The sequence below is a fragment of the Columba livia genome, chromosome 19 (genome assembly GCF_036013475.1).
Source record: "Columba livia isolate bColLiv1 breed racing homer chromosome 19, bColLiv1.pat.W.v2, whole genome shotgun sequence".
Lineage (NCBI taxonomy): Eukaryota > Metazoa > Chordata > Aves > Columbiformes > Columbidae > Columba > Columba livia.
In genome coordinates this window covers 10,482,382-10,505,867 of record NC_088620.1, presented here as the reverse complement: position 1 = coordinate 10,505,867, position 23,486 = coordinate 10,482,382, and the positions used below count along the sequence as shown (strand labels likewise).

The 23,486-nt window shown below is 49.7% G+C and overlaps 1 protein-coding gene across 22 annotated transcripts in view; it reads right to left on the bottom strand.

Moving 5' to 3' along the window:
* EXD3 (exonuclease 3'-5' domain containing 3) overlaps positions 1 to 23,486 on the bottom strand; it is a 297,294-nt gene that overhangs the window by 232,914 nt on the left and 40,894 nt on the right. Inside the window, exon 1 of one of the 22 annotated variants that reach the window (XM_065036165.1) lies at positions 1,585 to 3,220. The exons of 18 other annotated variants lie outside the window; for them this stretch is intronic. The gene's annotated coding sequence lies outside the window, so the exon portion shown is untranslated. Of the gene's footprint in view, positions 1 to 22; positions 672 to 823; positions 1,551 to 1,584; positions 3,221 to 23,486 lie in introns of those variants that run through there. 3 more of the 22 variants (XM_065036169.1, XM_065036183.1, XM_065036173.1) reach the window with 3 other exon arrangements.

Here is a 23,486-nt window from a genome sequence, read left to right as displayed (position 1 = left end):
TTCAGTCTCTTGGGAAACTCACCCTGGAAACAAGTGGCACAGCTGAAGTCGCTGGGCCAGGCTGTGCGGGTGTCTCGTGTCCGAGGTGGTTCCCTCACCCACCGCAGCCCCTGGAAGGGGTGCTGGCTCCAGAACACAAGGTGCCTGGGTTCACACTTGGCTTTTCCCGTTGGAGGCTGAAAGAGCAAGTCTGCTGGTCTCTGGCACCCTCTGCTGACAAACCACCCCGGCCTGGCCACCCAGAGCCCGGGGACGCCCAGGGGTTTCACGCTGGAAGGGCCATGCTCTGCTAACGAAATCCACTCCTTTTCTAGATGAACATTTCATAACTTTACATTTCTTTTCTCTTATTTTTTTTGGCCAGATATTTCCATGAAATTATACTAATCTCCTTCTCCCCCTTGGTTTGCTGCAGTAACTGACACTCCAGGTAAAGGATGGTGCCCCATGCTCCTGCCTCTGCTGTTACCTAAACCCTCATCCTTTCCAGCTACCAACGACCCCCAGCACTTCACATGCAGCATCTACTCTCTTCCTTCTTTCTGAAGACGTCTGTACCTGGAGGTGACCTAAGCTGCAACAGCCATTTGGAGAATGAAAAGGGCAATGATCAAAGCACCATGTTCCTGATCAGGTGTCATCCCTGGAAGGGACTTGTGTGGACCCTTCCAGTTTTGATCCCTGATTCCCCCAGCAGTCCCCACCCCTCTCACCCAGCACCTGTAGCATTGCGTACCCTCCGTGTCCCTGTTCCGGGCAGGGTGTCTGTGCCTCCCCCTCCTTCGGTGCCACCCAGCGCCCATGAAGACATGACGACACGCACCTTTGTCATGTACCCAGCACCAGTCCTGCAGCGTGTCCAGCGCAGGGTGTCTCCCACCAAGGGACACCGAGGTGTGTGAAGGTGACAGTGCCACACAGAAAGCAGAAATGAAGGGGTTTGCTTCACCCCGTCACTAAAGCCACCCATCCCGGCCCCGCTGTGCTGCACCGGGAGATCCCCGGGAACAATGAGCACCAAGATCGTAGAATATTCTGTATAAAGCCAACAGCCAAATGGAAACCTAACATGAGATGTGTTCACTCTAGAGACTGATTTTCAGCTTTGTCACTGTCTGCATTTTTCTGCTTTTTGTTTTTTCTTTGTTCATGTGAAGGAAAGGCCAGAAGAACAAGTCCTGCTCGACAGCACACGCCAGGTAACCCAAAGCCACCTGCCCTCTGAACAAACTCACACTAAACGCTCTTTCAAACACAGAATCCCAGAATGTGAGGGGTTGAAGGGCCCTGGAAAGCTCATCCAGTGCAATCCCCCCATGGAGCAGGAACACCCAGATGAGGTTACACAGGAAGGTGTCCAGGCGGGTTGGAATGTCTGCACAGAAGGAGACTCCACAACCCCCCTGGGCAGCCTGGTCCACGTGCAGGTTGTTCTTAACCTACTGAAGAATCTCCACTTAAGCAGAAAGAATCCCAAAGCATCATTCCACCTCCAAACCAGCACCTTAACAAAAACTGAGGAAGCTTTGGAAATATGTAACGCAGAATTTAAATCAGAATCCAAGTGTAAAACAAAGTTCTCACACTCAATATGACTTCCCACTTCCAAAACAGAGCCTGGGCTGTTTCATTTTGACTCCTCCAGGCACTTGATCTGCACCCCAGCATCCCGGTGTCGAGTTCAGGCACCACTGTTGAGGACCCGGCATCACCACCCGTCCAGTGCTCTGCGACAGAAAGCGCTTGAACGTCTTCTCCTGGATTGCTGGAGGCTTTATCCTCTTACAGAAACATATTCATTTTCTTTATTTTCATTTAATGCATTCAGCGTCCTCCTGGAGTCTGATGCACCCACGCCCGGATCATCGACATGTGCAGGAACGGGAGCTCAACTCCCACCTCCTGCCCAGCTTTCCAACTCGGGGGTTGCTCCCAAGGGGTCACCAAGAGAGACTCTTCGGTCACATCTACACTACAAAGCTTTGAAGTGCAGTTCTGTCGGTAAAAGTGCAGTAGAAACAATCCCTTCCTGACTGACGGAGCTCAAGCAAAGTTCCAGACCGGCCGATGCGATGTTCAGGATGCCAGCAGCCACAGGAGGAGGGACGCGGGGAGGGATCAGAGCTTGGCTTTGACAAAATGGAGTTTTTCTTCTACTGAGATCTTTGCTTGAATAGCTCTAGCTACAGACACAAGGCTAAAGCAAAAGCTTTTAGAGGATGGAGGAGAAATTCCAGCAATCCAGTACATTTTCTTCACCTGGATCTGCTTCCCTTGCTAATCTCCCTTTCTGTTCACCCAAAGGAGCCGAAACTTTGCAGTGTTGATTTCTCCGTGATTCCTTTCACTCCAGACCGTGTCTAAACACCATTAGAACCCAAGCAGAACGATCCAAGGATTTCCTCCCAAATCGACGTTTCCTCTGCGATCGCTGTTGTCTGCAAACCCCCCAGGCCCCGCTGTCCGCAGCTCCTCGTGGTCCGTCCTCGGTCACAGCGGCTCAGCCAACGCTCCATTCCCGGCCGGGCCCCTTCACCGTCTCCCAAGGGCACAGCGATTCCACCTCCTAAACAGTTTCACAGTTCAGGAGTCCCACAAACTATTGGTATTGTAATTCCCAGGTCATCTTATCAGGCTTGACCTAGATTTTCTTCACAGTTTTTTCTCACCTGGGACCTGACACACCTCATCAACAAGACGCTGCCTGTTGTAGCAAGTTTTGCCTCTTATTTCTGTTTCTCCTTTACCCACATCATTGCCTGTGGGTGCTGCCATCTCCTTCAGGGAACATCCTCTCCGTTAACGCTGTGACAGAAGGTGGCAAGGGGGCAGGAACGCGGGATGACATGAGGAGCTGCGGCAACCAGAGCTCAACGGCCAAACCTGGTCAGGACCGAAAAGCTGGAGGAGACTTTGCTGTGGGTGAAGATCCTGACTGCTACTTGTAATATAAATTAAGGGATGACCGATGACTGGCTTGAGACTTTGACCAGTAGATCTCTTTATGACAAGATCAAACCTTACAAGGCCATGGTGGCCTCGGTTCCCACTCTCTGAGAAGACCTGTCCTGAACAACCTCACCTGCTGGCACCGAAGGGACTGGCACCCAGATCCAGCCCCCAGGGTACCGGCTCTCACTGGTTACTTCTGAACAAGTTGCATTTGCACTGTCATCACCAGATGACATCAAGGTCAATTAAGGCTGCTCATCAAAGTCAATTAAGTCTTTGTTGAGCTTTTAGAGCATGAAGCCAGCAACTCCACCGTGTTCTCCTTGTAGACTTCCTTGTGCTCGCACCCACAGCACGAGAAACAACACCCTCCTGGAGCACAGGGATAGCGGCAAATCTCACAAAGAACTAAATCGAGTCACATTATTCACCACACACTGTGTGCTGAATTTTGATCTCTTCCAAAGTGCTATCTACACCATACCTGATAATAAATTGCTTTCAAAATTCCTTTGAGGAGATTTCTTCCTCACCCTTTGTCTCCTGAATAAGCTTAGAGAAGGTGTTCCTCAAATAGCAGGCTTGGAACGCAGGGATGAAGCCATCACTGGGATTAACAAGGTCCTCTTGGGTGGCATAAACGGCTTTCATGTGGGACATCAACTTGTCATCAGGTTTGTGGGAGATGATATTGTCCAAAACAAGGAGAGTTTTGAAGCTGAGGTTCTGTTCTGTCTCCTGGAGGGCTGGCACCAAGACACCGCTCCTGAAACTGCGGGGCAGTGAGGCAGGTCTTTCCATATTACTGGAAGATGGGTCTTCAATAACCTTCTCATCACCCCTTTGTTCTTATCATTATCAACAAGCAATGGTTTCCCGTCCAGCCTCCTCTGGAATCGCCACCCACCGGCCGGGTCACACCGTCTCACAACAGGGTGCCCAAGGTCAAAGGTGCAGGTTAATTTCAAGCAGCATGTTGAGCCGCGACTCGCACCGTCACAAACTGTCTGCCCAGAGCAGGACACGGCCATAGCTACACAAGTCTCTACCATCATGTCCAGAAGTTCAGAAAAAATGCTGTATTATTAGCCAGCTTTTGGACTGCTACGTATCCATATACAATATTATGAACCTGAAAGGCATGTGTTTTTCTCACTATGATTTATTAGTTGCAGCTCTGGGTTGCAATAATCATGGCCTAATTTTTGAGAAAGTACTACAGTTTATGCATAGTTTTAACCACCTTTTGAAAGACCTTTAAGCAATGATGAATCGACCCATAAAATAATACAAATGTTAGAACCAACATATTCTTCTCCTTCAGGCATGGGCAGGAATACCTGATTTACATCTGCCAAATGATTTGGCATCTGAGCACTGGAAACAAATTCAAAGTGAACCAGCAAAGCTGTGGGCAACCGCTGGCAAGACTGAGGTTCTTTCCCTTTTCGTTTCAACATGAAATGCCATGTCTGCTCTGGGATGTTATCATCTCATTCACTTGCTCACAGGGCAGCATGTTAGCTCCATCGAGACGCCGTGCATCTGCACCGCTCCAACACAGCGTACACACAAGTCCACGCTTGATCAAAGTCACCACTGGAGAGAGATCTGGCCCTGCAGCGCTCTCCCGCAAGGCTTGGCGAACCTGCAGCTGCCTACCAGAAACTGCAGGGTCTGAAAAGTGAACTGAAAGGGAACCACGACTTCTCCTTTGGCATCGCCAGTTCAGCCAGCACTGGTGCCATACTGCTGGCGATGCTGTGGGATACTTGCTTTCAGTGGCCCCGTTAAAGATGAGGATGCTGCATGCTCTTATCCAAACCAGCAAGTTGAACATAAGCCACCAGTGTCCCTGTAGCCAAGAGGGCCCCGTGTCCCGGTGCACCCAGCACAGCACGGCCAGCCGGGCAGGGGGGGGTCGTCCCGCTCTGCTCTGCGCTGGGGCGGCCTCACCTGCAGCATTCACTGTGTGCAGGGCTGGGGACACAGGAGAAAAGGAGATAAAGCTGCTGGAGAGTGTCCAGAGGAGGGACAGCAAGTTGGGGAAGGTTTGGAGGGGAAGCCGGATGAGCAGCGGCTGCAGTCCCTGGGTTTGCTCAGCTGGAGCAGAGCAGACTGAGGGCAGAGCTCATGGGCTGCAGGTTCCTCAGCAGGAGCAGGAGGGGCAGGCTGAGCTCTGCTCTGTGACAGTGACAGAGCCCAGGGAACGGCAGGAGATGTGCCAGGGAGGGTCAGTGGGACATGAGGAAAAGGTTCTTCACCCAGAGGTGCTGGACACTGAACAGGCTCCCCAGGGAGGTGTCACGGCCCAACCTGACAGTGTTCAAGAAGAGACTGGACAACGTCCTCAGACACACGGGGTGACCTGTGGGGTGTCCTGTGCAGGGACAGGAGTTGGAACCAGTGATCCTTGTGGGTCCTTTCAGCTCAGGCCATTCTATGATTCTATGATAGGGAACACCGATGCTTGTAGCTGTACCACATGTCCCTCGTCTTGCTTCAGGTACCTTTGGATTCAGAGGTGAACTGGCTGCACCATTTGCAGAAGTGCAGTTCAGATTCTTAAAGCTGTGTGTAACCGTGGGCTCCTGCGGTCTCTCTCCAAGGACTTCTATCAGGCTAACAATGGAAATAAGGTGCAGGAAAGTTGTTATTTTAACTCATTGTTGGACAGGTGATTTCTCACAGCCTGACGGCAGTTAAGGAAAACGTTATTTGCTTAAAAACAAAGAAAATCTACAATAGAGCAGCTCTGCAAAGGCCAACAGCAGAGGGACTGCCCAAGGTGCAGCATTTCATAACACATCCCTGTAAATATTTAAAAATTCAGAAAAAAACACGTCCTGTGGGAAGCGGGGTTTCCCTGCCCCAGCGAGGATGTTCCGCTGCAAGCTGAGGAACCCACTGACTTTGTTCTCAAACAGGGCTGGACGGACACAACGCACTTTGGGAAGAACTGCAACGTTCCCCCAGGCAGGTAAAGCTGCGCACCCAGCGCTCCTGCCCGGCCCCTCCGCTTCCCCAGGGTTTCTGGGACGCAAAAAGGAAATCGTGCTGAAAATGGAAAATTGCAACCTCCTCAAAAATTATTAATCACTTCAAATGTTGAAACAATACCCTTTGTCGAAGCTGTGGGTGGTGAAGTTGGCCACAGCTTCCAGTGAAGAGAAACTCAATCTTCGCTGGTATGAAAACACGAAGCGGCATCCTGTGCCAGCCTGATCCTGGATCTGAGGTTCGTTCAGGGCACTTTTGTCGCCTCCTTTAGCTTCAGAGTTTGTGGAAAACAGGAAGAAAGCAACAGCCTGGGCCAACGGTGACCTGAACCAAAGACACATGGGTGCAGCAGGAGGGGAAATCACCGAATCCCAGAATGTCAGGGATTGAAGGGCCCTGGAAAGCTCATGCAGTGCAATCCCCCCATGGAGCAGGAACACCCAGATGAGGTTACACAGGAAGGTGTCCAGGCGGGTTGGAATGTCTGCAGAGGAGACTCCACAACCCCCCTGGGCAGCCTGGGCCAGGCTCTGCCACCCTCACCAGGAACAAGTTTCTTCTCAAATTCAAGCGGAACCTTTTGTGTTCCAGTTTGCACCCATTGCCCCTTGTCCTGTCACTGGTTGTCACCAGAAGAGCCTGGCTCCATCCTCCTGACACTCCCCCTTTCCATATTGATCCCCAGGAATGAGTCACCCCTCAGTGTCCTCTTGTCCAGCTCCAGAGCCCCAGCTCCCTCAGCCTTTCCTCACACGGGAGATGCTCCACTCCCTTCAGCATCTTGGTGCCTGCGCTGGACTCTCTGCAGGAGTTCCCTGTCCTGCTGGAACTGAGGGGCCACAACTGGACACAATATTCCAGGTGTGGTCTCCCCAGGGCAGAGCAGAGGGGCAGGAGAACCTCTCTGACCTACTGACCACCCCCTTCTAACCCACCCCAGGTACCATTGGCTTCCTGGCCACAAGGGCCCAGTGCTGGCTCATGGTCACCCTGCTGTCCCCAGGACCCCTTTTCCCCTGCACTGCTCTCCAACAGGTCGTTCCCCAACTTATACTAGAACCTGGGGTAAATCGCTTCATTGACGATAACTGAAGGCTGCTTGCTATTTACTGGGAGGAAAACATCTTTCAGAACACTGTGCATGCCCCTAGGAAGGTGTAACGGAAATTTGGAAAGTGAGGCACTAACATGGGACTCCACAAACATCTGTGGGACCTGCAGGCAGCAGTGTCAGTTGTAAATGCATCACTGTCCTGCAACACAGGGCATCAAACCCTGGGCTGGGGTTACAGGAATGAGCAGAAAGAGGCCTCAAGAGCCACAGTGGCTGTGCCCAGATCAGATCTTTGGAGCCCTGAGCTGCAGCTTGTACACTTTCATTCATCTTAAGAAAGGCAGCTACAGCCCCTTTTCTTGAGGGTTGGGGCAAACTCACAGCCCAGCTGTTTTAAGAAAGGAACACTGTGAAAATAAACACCGGTATCAGAGCCGGAGGCGATTCTGCCCTGCGCTGAAATCAGCGCTCGCAGCTTATCGCCGCTTCCCCGCCGCCTGGGCTGCCGCACGCATTGTGTGTGCCGGCCGGAGCAGGAAGGAGCTGACGCAGGCACGGCCGCCCCGCCGGTCACCCGGCGGGAAACGCCACACCGAGAACTGCAGCACCGCGGCCGCTTGTCCCCAGTCCCCATGCACAACCCCCCCCATTGATTTAAAGTGCTCCACACACACCGGCTCTGGCTGTGATCGAACGTCTAACGACACACACGCTCTGATAGATTCCAAGTATTTGTTCTGTGGCCACAAAACACTACAAAGAATGAAAAGCCTCCAAGAAAAAATGCCAGGAGGCTCGAAACTCAAAACCAACACTCAACATTAAGAAATAAGCAGCTTCTAAGTGTTGGCTTAAGGGTGCAACACACCAACAGCACAATTCTAGGTAGCTTCCATAAAAAGAAAAGTCTTATTTGCTACAACATTATTTTGTATTGCACAGCATGAGTTGTATGAGATTATTTGTCAGTATTAGTTTACAAAGGCGGATGCCAATTTAAAACCAGGCAAAGCACTGGAAGTGCAGTAGGATGTTAAATGTGTTAAATTTCATGGCTAAGATGGAACACTTTCCTGTTGATTTTATTTCTGTGTACTCCTTGGTTTTGAGGAGATACACAGAATAGAACACATATACTGCTTGAATTCACTCTCTATTTATTATTTCTGTATTTCAAGCAGGATTTTATGGTCAAATTCAGAAGCAAGGCGAAGCCAGTTTAATGCTGCACTCAAGGCCGCTGCCACACGCAACATTTTCAGTTCCACTGTTTCACACCAACTTGCCTATGCAAAATTAATAATCCTTTTACCCATGCATAATTCATAGTTTCTTTACACAGATTCTCATTCTTGCCCAGTTCAGAGTCTGTTGGAGAGAATCTAATGCAGCAATGCTTGTCACAGATTAAAACTAAGGGAAAAGGAGCAAGAGAAAAGCTACAAACATTAGAGGAGCGAGGATACCAGAACATATAAAAAATATGTCCTTCCAAGTATAACCTGCATCTCCTGATTCTTCCTGAATGCTCAGAACTAGTTCACAGGCAGATAAGCTGTAATTTTGTTTCTCAGATAACAGAATCTCAGTTTAATATGCTCAAAGAAACCAGCCCTGAGACTCGGAACAGAGCTCTGGCCCCCCGGGAGCAGCCGAGCGCGGCGCTGGCGGGACGTGCCTGCTGTACTAAAAGGCAGATGCCTTCAGAGCCCCGCGTGTTTAGTCATCTCTTTATCAACCCCTTAACTGATTAAACAATCCTCTTGTCAAAGCAGACAGTCATTGTTGGTGTGACCGATGCCCTGTAAACATAACGGGATAATCTGCCTTTCTCCCTTTTTCCTCCCCGGGTTCTCCTAACCAGCTGGGGATGCAGCGCGGCACGCAGCATCCCAAGCCAAGCTCAGGACAATGACGCCTCACATCCAGCAGCAATCAAGCTGATACTGGGCCATTAAAGAGTCCCCAGGCCTCCGAAGGGCTGAGCGAACAATTAGGAGGTGAAAAAGAATCGATTCCTGGGTAGAATTGACAATTAAAACTATATTGATCTACAAACAGCAAAAGATGCTAAAACGAAGACATTTCCAGAACGCTCTTTTGACTTCGGTCCCAGCGAAGAAAGAGCTTGCAAATGATCCAGCTCTGATCAGCTGCCGTGGGGCTGACTGCCCATCTGCACCCACACAGCAGCTCAAGCTGTTCGTCACCACTATGGCCTCACAAAGTGCCGCCTGCAGGGCTGATCTCCAGCCCCAGGCGCCCAAGGGAACGGCTCAGCTCGGGGTCACTCGCTGTGTGGAAATGTCACCATTAACAGGAAATAGTAGAGAGGGTGACTATGTCCATCTGTGAAACGAAGACAGTGTTTCCGCAGGGTCCCCTTGCTCTGCTCCCACCGCAGGGGTGTCCCCTCCACAGCAGATTTTGGGGAAAGTGCCCCAGTCACCTCGTCACACAGAGCCACACAGCTCCCCTGCCCCACAGACATCACCGTGACAAGAGCCTGTCCCAGCTCTTCTTCATCCAAGTTTCCACGTTCCTGCTTCCACCACCAGCAGCAATCTGGACTTATTTTCCATAGGAAATTCAGATTGCCCGGTACTGAGATTTTGAATTCAAATGCAGCAGCCTGAAACCAAAATGACTCACTTTTAAACCGCGCAGATTTTGCAGAACTGTTGCTCCCAGGAGAGCAGCAGAGCGCAGGCTGGGCGGGCGCCCTCGCTCCGTCCCAGGTGTCCCTCCCCGAGCCCTGGGGACATGGGCTGGGACACACTGTCCTCTCCTCCAGAACGCTGGCAATGGCCACATGTGGCTTCACCGACTGTAAATGGTGATAACCACCGTTTCATTTCAGATCGGGAGATCCATGTGGATCTGCTGGTTCGACTAAGGAGAAATGTGGTGTTTCTGTAGGAAGGGGGTGGGGAGCAGCGGGAAGAAAAGGCTGAATAATACCCAAATGTGAAAATCTTTCAGTGCCCGTCAAAATAATAGAATTATGTAATTGTTTAGGTTGGAAAAGACATTTAAGATCATTGAGTCCAACCATTACCCCAACCCTGGCACTGCCCCATGTCCTGAGAACCTCATGTCCGTCTGTCCAACTCTCCAGGGATGGTGACTCCAGCACTGCCCTGGGCAGCCTGTTCCAATGCCCCACAGCCCTTTGGGGAAGAAATTGTTCCCACATCCAACCTCAACCTCCCCTGGTGCAACTTGAGGCCATTTCCTCTGGTCCTAAAGAAAGTTCAAGGCTCTCTGTAGACTAATCCATCATCAGTTGCATTGTCAGAAATACTAGATTATCAAAATCTTCACGACCAACCCAGGCAGTACCTGACAGTACCATTTCATGCAGAAAACAGCAGAGGATGAAAAACTCAGTAGAAGCAGGACAATTTTTTCTTCTCCCAAGCAACTCCATTCCATCACAGCCCAGCCTGGAGGATAAACCCCTTTTCCTGCTGTTCTACAAAATACTCAAACCCACATATCATACATATTCAATGCCTATATAGAGCCCTGCTCCTGGCTAAGACAGAGAGTGAACACCATAAAATCACAGAACCACAGAATGGTTTGTGTTGAAGGGCCCTTCCCAGCTCCCCAGTGCCCCCCTGCCATGAGCAGGGACATCTTCACCAGCTCAGGTTGCTCAGAGCCCCGTCCAGCCTGGCCTGGGATGTCTCCAGGGATGGTTCATCCACCACCTCTCTGGCCAACCTGGGCCAGGCTCTCACCACCCTCAGGGCAACAATTTCTTCCTCATGTCCGGCCTGAATCTCCCTCCTTCAGTTTAAAACCATCACCCCTTGTCCTGTCACAACAGGCCCTGCTCAAAAGTCTGTCCCCATCTTTCTTATGGGCCCCTTTTAAGTCCAGAAAGGCCGCACTAAGGTCTGCCGGAGCTTCTCTTCTCCAGCTGAACACCCCAGCTCTCTCAGCCTTTCATGAAACAGCCCCACTAGGTCACAGATACACAGATGCAACAGAGCAAGAGCGTGAGATCCACCAGCAGGACACAGACCCCAGTGAGGAGCTCCCAGTGGTTTCCAGGTGTCCGTCTGTCCGACCGCGCTCAGCCCCACCTGGGCCGAGCTGCCAGTTGGCTCAGAGCTGCTCCAGGAGTCCTGTGCTCAGGACAGAGTCAAACCAGGACACAGCACATACAGCCCAACGTCTGCTTCTCTTTGCACCTCATCTAGGCCACAGCAGGGAGAAAAATGCAAGACTGCTCTATTTTTAACCTACCACCAAGAGAGGCTTTATAAAGCCAGGCTCAAATCTGAACAAGTTCTCATCTCAATCCAAGCTAAACTCAGCAAGTGTAAAGAAGACATCCAGAATGGAATATATCAAAGCCAAAATGATGTTATCCTAGCAAATATGCAAAGATTTCCATAGCTGTAACATAACAACTGGCAACATCGGCCTTAAGGCTCTTTTGCTTGCTCTCTCCCTTTTTTGGTTTTTTCCCTCCCCACCTCATCACAGCAGCCAAGTGTTAAACAATATCCATGAAAACAGCAGCTTTCAACCTGTTCCTGGAGTAGCCAAGTTAAGGAGGCCACACGGCATCCCGGGGCACCGCGGAGGGTGCAGAACGGTGTCAGCGCAGCCGCACCGCTCTCTGCACGCACAACGCTCCGAACCGGCCTGCGCCGCACTCTCCTGCTCTCCAACCAAGGAGCATTCGGAGTTGCAAACACATGTTGGGAAAAGAATGAAGCACTTCTGGAAAAAGTGAAAGACCGCTTTGCCTTTCTAAATTTAAAGATTTATAAATCAATGCAAATCTGTTTGAAAAAAAGGAGAACACTTCTGCAAGTTACACCACAGCAATCCAACAGTTGTTGCAGAAACAAGTACCTGTTTTTCCTGACCTACATTTTCAGGTTGGCAGGAAATCAAAGTTCATGTCAAATTACAGCAGATTTTGAACAGACTTGCATGCACCCTCCAATCTCAGCTATTAAATCTGTTTGGGCCCAGCAAGTTCATTTATTCTATGAAAGAAGGTACCACTTTTTAAAATTACACATGCTCAGGATTACATAAATGCAAGCAGCTTATCTTTTTGCTGTAATAATAAAAGGGAGAATTGATTTTCCACAGAATTTGGTTCAACTAGAGGCATTTTCCTCTCCTTGAACTGCCATATACATTATCTACCATATTTATACTAAAAGCCATGTGGTTAAGCAGACACAACCATCAAAAGCAAACAAGTCTCGCTTTGTCCTACAGGCCCCATGTGAAAAGGCTGCCCAGGTACCAGCAGCCTGCGTGGGTCCCGTGTTTATAGAAACAACCACCAAACAGGCGTTTTCTGGGCTAAGTGTGAGACAAGTCCGTACAGCCAGACTGACAGACACGGGGGCCGTGGTTCCAGCAGTTGGGGGAGAACATTTCACAAGATCCCGGAATGTCAGGGACTGGAAGGGCCCTGGAAAGCTCATCCAGTGCAATCACGCCATGGAGCAGGAACACCCAGATGAGGTTACACAGGAAGGTGTCCAGGCGGGTTGGAATGTCTGCACAGAAGGAGACTCCACAACCCCCTGGGCAGCCTGGGCCAGGCTCTGCCACCCTCACCAGGAACAAGTTTCTTCTCATATTCAAGTGGAACCTTTTGTGTTCCAGTTTGCACCCATTGCCCCTTGTCCTGTCACTGGTTGTCACCAGAAGAGCCTGGCTCCATCCTCCTGACACTCCCCCTTTCCATCTTGATCCCCAGGAATGAGTCCCCCCTCAGTGTCCTCTTGTCCAGCTCCAGAGCCCCAGCTCCCTCAGCCTTTCCTCACACGGGAGATGCTCCACTCCCTTCAGCATCTTGGTGGCTGCGCTGGACTCTCTCCAGCAGTTCCCTGTCCTGCTGGAACTGAGGGGCCACAACTGGACACAATATTCCAGGTGTGGTCTCCCCAGGGCAGAGCAGAGGGGCAGGAGAACCTCTCTGACCTACTGACCACCCCCTTCTAACCCACCCATCTGCCCCACAAGACCGTCAGCTTCCTCCTCAACTTTTTGTGGGGTTTGTTTGTTTGTGGGGTTGGTTTGTTTGTTGTTTTGTGTCTGTGTGTTGTATGTGGGGTTTGGTTTGTTTTTTTGCGTGTGGGGCCGTTTCACCTGTTGGCGAGCGCAGCCCCAGGGCTGAGCCCACCTGCAGATGAGCTCCTGGGGAGCCCCCAGCACGGCAGGGACCGCGGTCTGGCAGCATCACCTCCCACAGGGCACAGGCACAGCCTGGCCAGACCCTTCTCACATCCCCAAACCACCTCCTGTGCTCCGGGACAGCAGCACAGGGACACACACACCCACACAGGAGCAGCGGGAGACACAGTGGGGTGACACTCCAGCTCCCTGCGATGAGATGATGCCTGTCCCGGTCCCAGATCTGGTTAATAGCGACACCAAAGCAAGGCTGCTTCTGAATCTGTGATGTTAATAACAGTTATTTGACTGTGTCACCTAACTTTCTCCCTGTTATTTGTTCAGCCTGGAGAACAGGAGCTGAGGGGAGACCTTCTGATCTCTGAACTGCCTGAAAGGAGCTTGGAGCCAGGGGGGTCGGGCTCTGCTCCCCAGGAACAAGCACCAGGACCAGAGGAAACGGCCTCAAGTTGCGCCAGGGGAGGTTGAGGTTGGATCTGGGGAACAATTTCTTCCCCAAAGGGCTGTGGGGCACTGGAACAGGCTGCCCAGGGCAGTGCTGGAGTCACCATCCCTGGAGGGGTTTAAAAGGTGTTTAGTTGAGGTTCTCAGGACATGGGGCAGTGCCAGAGTTGGGTTATGGTTGGACTTGGTGATGGTGAGTCACCATCCCTGCAGGGATTTAAAAGGCGTTTAGTTTAGGTTCTCAGGGACACGGGTTAGCAGTAGGGTTAGGTTATGGTTGGACTTGATGATCCTGAGGGTCTTTGCCAACCCAAATGATTCTATGATTCCATTTGCTCCCTGCACTGGCTCCCAGTGACTGGACTGTGTAACAGACCCCACTCCCCCTTCGGGATCTGCACCCCTGCACAGTCCATTGATCCCAGAAGAAACGGGCACTGCGAGCCGCAGTGGTGGGACAGGACGGAGAAGAGCTGATGTCCAGGAGGACACATCCAGAGAGCACAGCACCACAGTCAGCTTTGGAAATTAAACCAATGTTTCTATTACAGCAGGAGATTTTTCTCCCCCGAGAGCACTAGAGCTCCTGTGCGGGAAGCAGCGCCTCCCGTCTTCACCTCTGCAAGTTCTATTAGCTGCTTAAGTCATGAACCATCACACTCGGCCTTTGAGACTATCTGGTTTAACATCAGCTTGCAAAAACTGCGTGTGAAGGAAACGCATTTTAAGTTTCCTTTATTTTCATGCCCATTTTCAGATCTCTGTCATTTCACAATGTCCATATTTCACTAAAATTAAAATAGCTGTGTTGCAAAACACAACCAAGACAAAAAGTTTCAATTAAGAAACCCGTGTTTTTCACAATCACGGCAGAAACTCCTTAAAAACGCATCTTCTCCAGGCCAAGACAAAGTGCTCAAAGACGCTGTGTGTGCAAACCCCTGGGAACGCATTGGCCAGCAGACTTCCCACCTATTCACCTCTCCGCGAATCAGAACTGCTTTCGAACCTTTCCGTTAACAGATGGATGGTTCTCTTGCTGTCCATACTAACCAGAGCAAGCCCCAAAACCCCCCGGAATTCGGCTCACAGACTGAGAGCATAGGAGCCAGACACCCATTAGCGGGAACCTGAGCCGCGGTGCTTGGGAACTGCTGGTTTCGCTCATGGTTTTTGATTTATATCCTATAACTGCAAAACTAACAAGATTCTAATGAAAAGTGGTGCATGAAGCATTTGTTTTCCCCCCAGGAGGTTCGGTTTATTTTCAACGGGCATGCTACTGATTAAAACAAGAGGTGATGGTTTCAAGAAGCCGGAACATTAACCTGTTCAAAATGCACATGGTCTAAACCAGTACACTTGTTTCTGTAGTTCACAGTTTCACCGTCTTTGTTTTGTTCAAATATATATATATATATTTTATTGGTCACTACTATATAAACAATAAACATATACCAAGTAATTGCATTGAAAGCTTTACCTTAAAAAAAAGTCAACTCTCTGGTTATTTTGCTTCTTTGCTGTCCCAAACAAATCACTCAAACCCTTCATGGATGTGAAACATGAAACTGTTTGCAAGTGGTTTTTGAAGACTAATTGGTACTTACTGTTCACAAACTAAATATCAAGGTGCACGGATAATAAATAATAAATACGTTTCTATACCGTTATCTTTACTGAAAAAGCTGGAAGTCAGATCTCATATATCAGACATGTTAACAAGTGCACCCACTAAGTATCTGCATTAGATTAAATGACCACTTTGAAAACAGTTGTATTAATAATACATAGGTCTGTAGCACAGTGGTTAAGCTTCGCAGCTGAAGAGCTTCCAGAATAATTGTTACTCAGCCATACACTTAACATTTTCTAATCTCAAGTGTATCTCACATAGTTTGTATGCAACCAAGAGTGGTTTTCATTGCTGCCTTTCCTACTCAGTGCTAAAACGCACCGTGGTACATCTGGGGAGAATGAGCTGAAACTCGGTCCCTCAGCACAATAAGGTCACTAAAAACTGAAACACTAAAGCAGAGCTTTTAAATAGGCATTTAAATTAGGAAATTAGTTCTATAGCCATAAAGCATTTGAACCGTTCTTGACAATGCAGTGGGGCCGCCAGTGCCTGAAAGTCCTGGACTCCGATCTGGCAGCATTTGCTTTTCAACATCGCGTCAACCCCGACTCCACCGCGCAGGAATTTAACCCCTCCAGACACAAACCAGAAACGCACCGGCTACAAATCACGGGAGGGACAATTTTAACACTTCCCTCATTCGAGTGCATTCAGTTCCTGCCTCATTGCTCCACTGCGCAATCCAAATGGAAAGGATCTCCATGGCAGAGGCAGCTCCTCTAGACTCGGGTTGCCAACTCCTTCCTTCTTCGCCTATATGCTAAAAGTTGAGTGCTAACAGCATCTCTGTGTCCTTCGAGCCTTTCAGGATCACCTGGAGCTTTTAGGGGACCAGACAATTCAATCCACGAAATCTAAACCACCGTTTTCATTTTGGAGGCAATAAACAACTCAATAAGCGCCCCTGCAGTGTTCAGCTGAAGATGAATGTCCGACAAAGAAAGTACCAGAAAGATAAGTTGTGCCACCCAACTGAACAAACATTTCCTCCCAGTCACACCCTCTTCACATAAAAGCAGGAATTCTTCTAAACTCACACTGAACAATTCCAGTGGAAGGTCACTAACAATAACAATGGATAATTAAAACAATAATCAGGCTTAGTAAGACAAAAATTAAAAGTAAATTGCTCATCATTTTTTTTTTCCACACTGCCCAAGCCTCAGTAAGAACATGTTCTGGACAGACGAGAATTTGAAATGAAAGATTACAAGCTGGTGTTCATCCAAAAAAACCCAACAAAGCTCCCTGTTGTGGTGCCGAGGGACGGAGTGCGGAGCAAAGGGATCGCAGGACAGGCTGTGAAAGGCTGGAGAGGTGATATGGAATTCTATAGATGTTCTTCTGCTGCTAAGCAATTATCCATCCCCAAACCAAACACATTAAAAAAATGAATGCAAATGAGGAAATTGGTTTTTGCAACAGTTTTAAGAAGCTTAAATGGACCACTCTATTGGGCTCTGCAGAGGGATCTGGATGGACAGGAAAAATGGGCTGATTCCAATGGGATGAAGTTCAACAAGGCCAAGTGCCGGGTCCTGCACTTTGGCCACAACACCCCCCTGCAGCGCTCCAGGCTGGGCGCAGAGTGGCTGGAGAGCAGTCAGACAGAAAGGGACCTGGGGGTACTAATGGACAGGAAGCTCAACATGAGCCAACAGTGTGCCCAGGTGGCCAAGAAGGCCAATGGTGTCCTGTCCTGTATCCAAACCAGCGTGGTCAGCAGGACAAGGGCAGTGATCCTTCCCCTGTGCTCTGCATTGGGGAGGCCACACCTGCGTATTGTGTTCAGTTCTGGGCCCCTCAGTTCAGGAAAGAGATTGAAGTGCTGGAGCGGGTCCAGAGAAGAGCAACAAGACTGGGGAAGGGACTTGAACACAAGCCCTATGGGGAGAGGCTGAGGGAGCTGGGCTTGTTTAGTCTGGAGAAGAGGAGGCTTAGAGCTGAGCTCAGCACTCTCCAGAACTACCTGAAGGGCAGTTCTAGCCAGGTGGGGATTGGGCTCTTCTCCCAGGCATCAGCAATAGGACAAGGGGCCATGGGCTTCAACTCTGCCAGGGGAAATTGAGGCTGGAGATCAGAAAGCAATTCTTTGCAGAGAGAGTGGTCAGGATTGGAATGGCTGCCCAGGGAGGTGCTGGACTCACCGGCCCTGGAGGTTTTGAAACTGAGATTGGACATGGCACTTAGTGCCGTGATCTAGTGAATGGACTGGAGTTGGACCAAGGGCTGGACTGGATGATCTCTGAGGTCTTTTCCAACCCAGTCGATTCTGTGATTCTGTGGTTGGATTTTCTTTTTGAAAAGTAAATTATCCCTGAAAAAAAAGCATCTTTCCACTCCTCAATGTTGTATTTACACGGTGTTTTATGCCATGTAAAGCAGCTACGGCGTGCTGTGCATCCAGCACACCTGCCGCACACTGGCACAAAGAAATTATGGAAATTTAGAACCAACCAAACTAAACTCGTTGCCAAAGATGGCAAAAATGTGCAGTTCTCTTCGAAGCTTAGATCTGTGGGATTTGGAGGTTTTTTGGTCTTATAAAAATATTTAAATTAAAACAACGGAGAAATGGGACATAAAACACAGTGTAATAAATACCAGTGTTATCCGTGGCACGGTAATTACAGGGCTGTGGTGACTGTAATTCTAGAGGCAATAACAGAAGTGAGACAGGAGCATTTAAAGCAACTTTCAGCCCACGAGTGCAACGACCAGCATGGGCGTTCAGCACCTTTCCTGCTCAGAAACCAGCGCTGGATTCTCCTGAGAGAGAACCACCACGATTCTGCAAAATACCTCCTTGCTCAGCATCCCCCCCTGCAAAACATCGAGGCACAAGGGTGCTGAGAGCAGAAGCCACGGGACGGGGCAGGAGCCGCACCGGGCAGCGTCATCTCTGGTTTTCAGATGGGAAACTGAAACACAGATGCAGACAAGCATTTCCACTGCCGTGCGGCACACACCTTGGGACCTCAGGAACTTGGGGGTTATTTTTATTCTTTTAAAGCATTCAGCTTGACCACACAGGAGCTATGTTGTCCTGGCTTTGTCATTAAAGTATCCCAACCAGGATGGGGGGAAAAATTACAACAGCTTTTAGGCAGAGAAGCGTATCATTGATAATACAGCAGGAGGAGCGATTTTGTGCTGTTTAAACCTCCTCCTCTATCCACTGATCACGCTGCCCAGGTTATAACCCCCTCTGGGATTCCCTCATCACCGTCTCCACCATTCCCCCCACACCACCCTCACTCCTCTTTATCCCACAAGCCCCATCGCCTTTTCCTTTCAGAGATAATTTAATTGAAATGCTAAACAATTGCTCTGAGTGTGCTTGGCTGAAAGACAGCTGCCTCTGTATGACACCTCTGTGAAGGAAATAGCAATAGAAACCACGTTCTTGTAGGAATGCAGTATTTGTTTTGCTCCTGCAACACACTGCTGGGTTCCCTCCGCACCCGGCGCTCACGGTGACAAGTGGGACAGAGCTTTGACACACAAGAGCTTCTTAACTACCCATCCCAGAGCACATTTGTCTTCAACACTGTGAAAGGCAACAGCTCTTTGGGAAAAAATAGTTGGGATGTGGTCACGTAATTAAAGACTGTCATAATTCACCCCCACATTGTGGTAGGTTGGTGTTGTGCAGGCATCCTTAACTCTGACATTCCCTCATTTTAGGCTACTTGCATCTGGAATCTAAATAACGTTTTTATCATACCGCGCCATAAATTAATTGTATGGAAAAAGTAATGTCTCCAAAAAAACCAGTTCTTTGGAATGCAAACCCAGCGAGATCCCTTGCTAGAATTAAGCCGCAATCCCTCGCTCCTCATTCACACACCATTCCCGAGGCAGAAACACATCTGTGAACGAGCTCGAGCACATAAGCGCTCTCACTGTGCTCGGAATTAAGCACATGGTAGAGCACTATATGCTTTAACAAACCAAAGCAACAGAGAAAACACACAGGGCTGAGATCAAAGAGAAGAAACTAAAGTAAATGGACTTGGAAAGGACAAGGCAGCATTCACACCAGCACAGCTCCCAACGCGGGCTTTTTCTTTCTCATTCTTACACCAGACAAATGAAGAATAATATTGACGCCATCAGCAGTAACTGGGAGATAACGGCATTGTTTTCGCTGCCGATGATGCATGCCTCGGTGCGTGGGCGGCCGACCGGGCAGTCGCTATGGAGCTGGATCAAAAGCCGTTGTTAAGGGAACAAGCAGGAAAGGTAAAACAATGGCCCAGATAAGAAGCATCTCAACAAACATGTAACAAGGCTTCTGGGTTTATAGCGGCGAGGAGGTGAGAGCGTGGCCCCCGCCCTGGGGACCAGTCACTTGTCCAAGGCTGAGCAGCAAGAGATCAAAGGAAACGCTGAACCCGGGGTCCCCGGGGCCTGGTGGAGGAGGTGACGGGGACACAGAGCCCAGGGAGTGCTGGTGGGACTGCAACCGGGACTGGGCTGAGAGAGCAGTCACAGAATCATATAATGTCAGGGACTGTAAGGGCCCTGGAAAGCTCATCCAGTGCAATCCCCCCATGGAGCAGGAACACCCAGATGAGGTTACACAGGAAGGTGTCCAGGCGGGTTGGAATGTCTGCACAGAAGGAGACTCCACAACCTCCCTGGGCAGCCTGGGCCAGGCTCTGCCACCCTCACCAGGAACAAGTTTCTTCTCATATTCAAGTGGAACCTCCTATGTTCCAGTTTGCACCCATTGCCCCTTGTCCTGTCACTGGTTGTCACCGAGAAGAGCCTGGCTCCATCCTCCTGACACTCCCCCTTTCCATATTGATCCCCAGGAATGAGTCCCCCCTCAGTCTCCTCTTGTCCAGCTCCAGAGCCCCAGCTCCCTCAGCCTTTCCTCACACGGGAGATGCTCCACTCCCTTCAGCATCTTGGTGGCTGCGCTGGACTCTCTGCAGCAGTTCCCTGTCCTGCTGGAACTGAGGGGCCACAACTGGACACGATATTCCAGGTGTGGTCTGAGGGACCGGGACTGGGACCAGGCTGTGAGCAGGGACAGCAGCTCTCAGGCCAGAACCCGGGGTGAGTGGAGTCGAGCAGCTTTCCCAAACCAGAAACAGAAGAAGGTGAAAAGAAGAGCTCCACGTACAGACCTCATCCAGCCTCTGCTCGGCACGCTTTGGGGTAACGGGCTCCGGAGCAGCAGGCGCTGCCCATTGCTCATGAGAAATGTCAAGGTATGTCTGGAGCTCATTAAAGGCTTCTTACAAAGCAAGATTTCTTGAAAGCAGCCAACTTCTCCGTCACAAGATCCTGTCTAGCGACCTTCACCCAAAGGCTCCTTCTTTCTAGGAATTAATGACAAATTGTCCGCCTACCCTCACTAACACACAACCGCTCCATTCTCACACAGCTCCATACAGAGGGTGCACTCGGCAGCGGCTCATCTGCTCCTGCAATTCATAAGCTACAAATTGGAGAAACACACCAGGAGCTAAAATGAGTTTCCGAGAACAAAAACAGCTGGTAAAGAAACACAAGCCAAATATTCTCCTGGCTGCTGCCTGCAGGTTTTTTTTTTATTTAGCTTAAAACAAAATGAAAAAAATCTGCTTGGAACACAAACAGTCTCTGGCTGAAAATGTGGTGTCTAGCCTGAAAAACAGAGGCTTCTGGACACAATGCCAAGCAGCGCAGGATTCCCATGGACCTGGTGTTTCTCAAGCCCTTAATGTGGTTCAACTTAGGCAAGTGGGTTTAGGATTCCCAGTTTAAAATCTACAGCGCACATCTGCAATTCATTCGAGTTTCTTATTTTATTTCTTACTTCTCCAACCAACTCCAAAGCGTTTTACAAGTTCTTGCAATCCGGTCCTAATCAGTTACTCATGCTGCAGGAGTCCCCGCTTCCTAAGCCGGGCTCCCTTTGCACAAGAAGCCAAGCTGTGCGTTTCGTCAGCCGTATTTCACCAGAAACAACAGTAAATACCTGATAAAATAAGAATGCTTGGCAGTGTCCAACGCATGATTACGAGACACAGAAAACTTCTGTCCTAACATACAGCACTAACCATTTTCTGCACCTCTCCCCTTCTATCAGCCTCACCATGTTAAATGGAAGGTAAGCCCCCTACTAACAGGACTGATGTAATTTCCCACTCCTGAGAAGGGGACTTGGCCAAGGGGCTGCAGGGAAAACTTAAGAGACATTTTCGTATAGCTGCAGGAAAGGAATTCCCATCTGAGACACAGGACTGGGTTAAAGCCTTTAAAGGAAGCGTGCCAGAAACGAGACTGTGTCTGCCCTCTGCACCCCAGGTCTGCGAGATGAAGCCCTGAGAAGGGGCGGTGGGCAAGCGCAGCTCTCTGAAGCGATCCTGACTCCGTAAGAACCGCTAACGCACAACACACATCACTGTTTACCTCACTGCTCTTCTTTAAAATAGAGGCTGTGCGAATAAGACAGCACCAGCACCGCGACAAGCACCATAACCACGTACTGCCCTGCAATGGAGACCCCCCGAGCTGCTCAGAGACAGGAGCCCGAAGCAGACCCAGCCTCTGCCTCACTCCAACATCGATCCAAAGCGCAGGTGCAGGGGAATTCCTGCTCTTGCTTTCCACAGCCAGGTTCACCGCACATAATACAGATAATCCAGGCAGCGGAGAACAGTGAAGTTTCCAGGCGTGCGGTCAGGCCGTCATCACTCACCCTGTAACAAGCCCCAGCTCCCTGCCGTTTCCTTAAGCTTTGTTGGTGACCTACACACCTGACCAAAATAAGGGAATTAGAATGGTTTTGCTCATAAATGTTCTCCCGCTGGTGGTGGATGCAACTGAAGCTTTGCTGGCACCACCAGCTGGAGGACCCATGTGTGAACAAGGCATGGACACGGCTGCTTTTCTGCAGTTTTTGTCTTTCTGCTTGGAATCCTCAACTGCTTCTCTTCCAAGATGAAGAGCAGCGGACTCAAGTCTCAACCAGGAAAATTCCGATTAGATATTAGAGGGACAAAAATCCAGAGCAGTTGTCAAACATGGGAATAGCTGCCAGGAGATGCTGTGGTATCTCCATCCTTACAGACACAAGAGGACACAAGGCCCCGAGGAGCCTGGGATGACTATAGCTGGTCCAGAAGATGAGGCAAGGGTCCAGAAGTCCCTTTCCACGTAAATCATGTTATTGTTTTATGATCTTCATTAATGACTCCCCATAGTTACCACGTTGTGTTACTGGATGGGCAGGACGCAGAATTATCAACACACAGATAACATGTGGCAGCTTGTCCCCATTCTGTCCTGTTCTGACAATGAAACGTCCAACAGACCCGCAGGCGTGTTAGCTGAGCCAGTTAAGGGAAGGTGGCGAAACTGAAGCCAGGCAAGTCAAAGAGGATAACCGGAGGTTTAAAGATAGAAAGAGACCACGAAGGTTGCACTGACACCCCTCAGGACAGACTGAATCTCCACCACTCAACTCAGAAGAAATTATAACCCTCCAACAGCAGGTAACTCACCCTGGCTCGGGTGACCCTGTACCAACAGGTCTGTCACACGTGGACTCGCAGAAATTGTCTTTTCATAGTGTTAGGCAAGTAGTTATCAGGGCACATCTCTTCTTCCTGTGGCCTCTGCTCAGCTGTGATCGTTCAGTAGGTGTTAAAGCCATTCTGGGCACATTGGTGACCTAACACACAACTCAAGCCTTTTGACTGGCAGAAAATAAACATTCAGCACATTGCAAAAAATAAAGGAGGCAACAAAATACGCCTCACAGTGCTACCGGCGTGCAGCTCTGTGTGCGTGGCTTCACAGGATGCGATTTCTCTGTTACAGCTCTCCCCCGCTGCTCCTAAAACACAGACGATAGATCCAGGATGTCCAAAGATAACACAGACCGCACTGTCTATGTATTTAGCGGGACACCCCATTGCAAGACATTCCCAGAAGCACGTGGAGGCTGATGGCGACAGCAAACTCAATTCCAACCGCGTGCCCAGACACAGCTTTCCCTGAAATAACCCCAAAGTCTGACTTCTCTGCCTTAATGTAACATATCACTTGACAGGACCGGTGAGTGGACAAAGAGAATTCATTTTGGTAAGAGGGGGCTTATAAAGACCATTTGCAGCTTTGATTTATTTGCCTGCTGAGCCTCAGGAACTACACAATTATTATTTAGTGTTGAAAGGTTCTTCCACAAATATGACTTTAGTTACCCATTAAGCACTC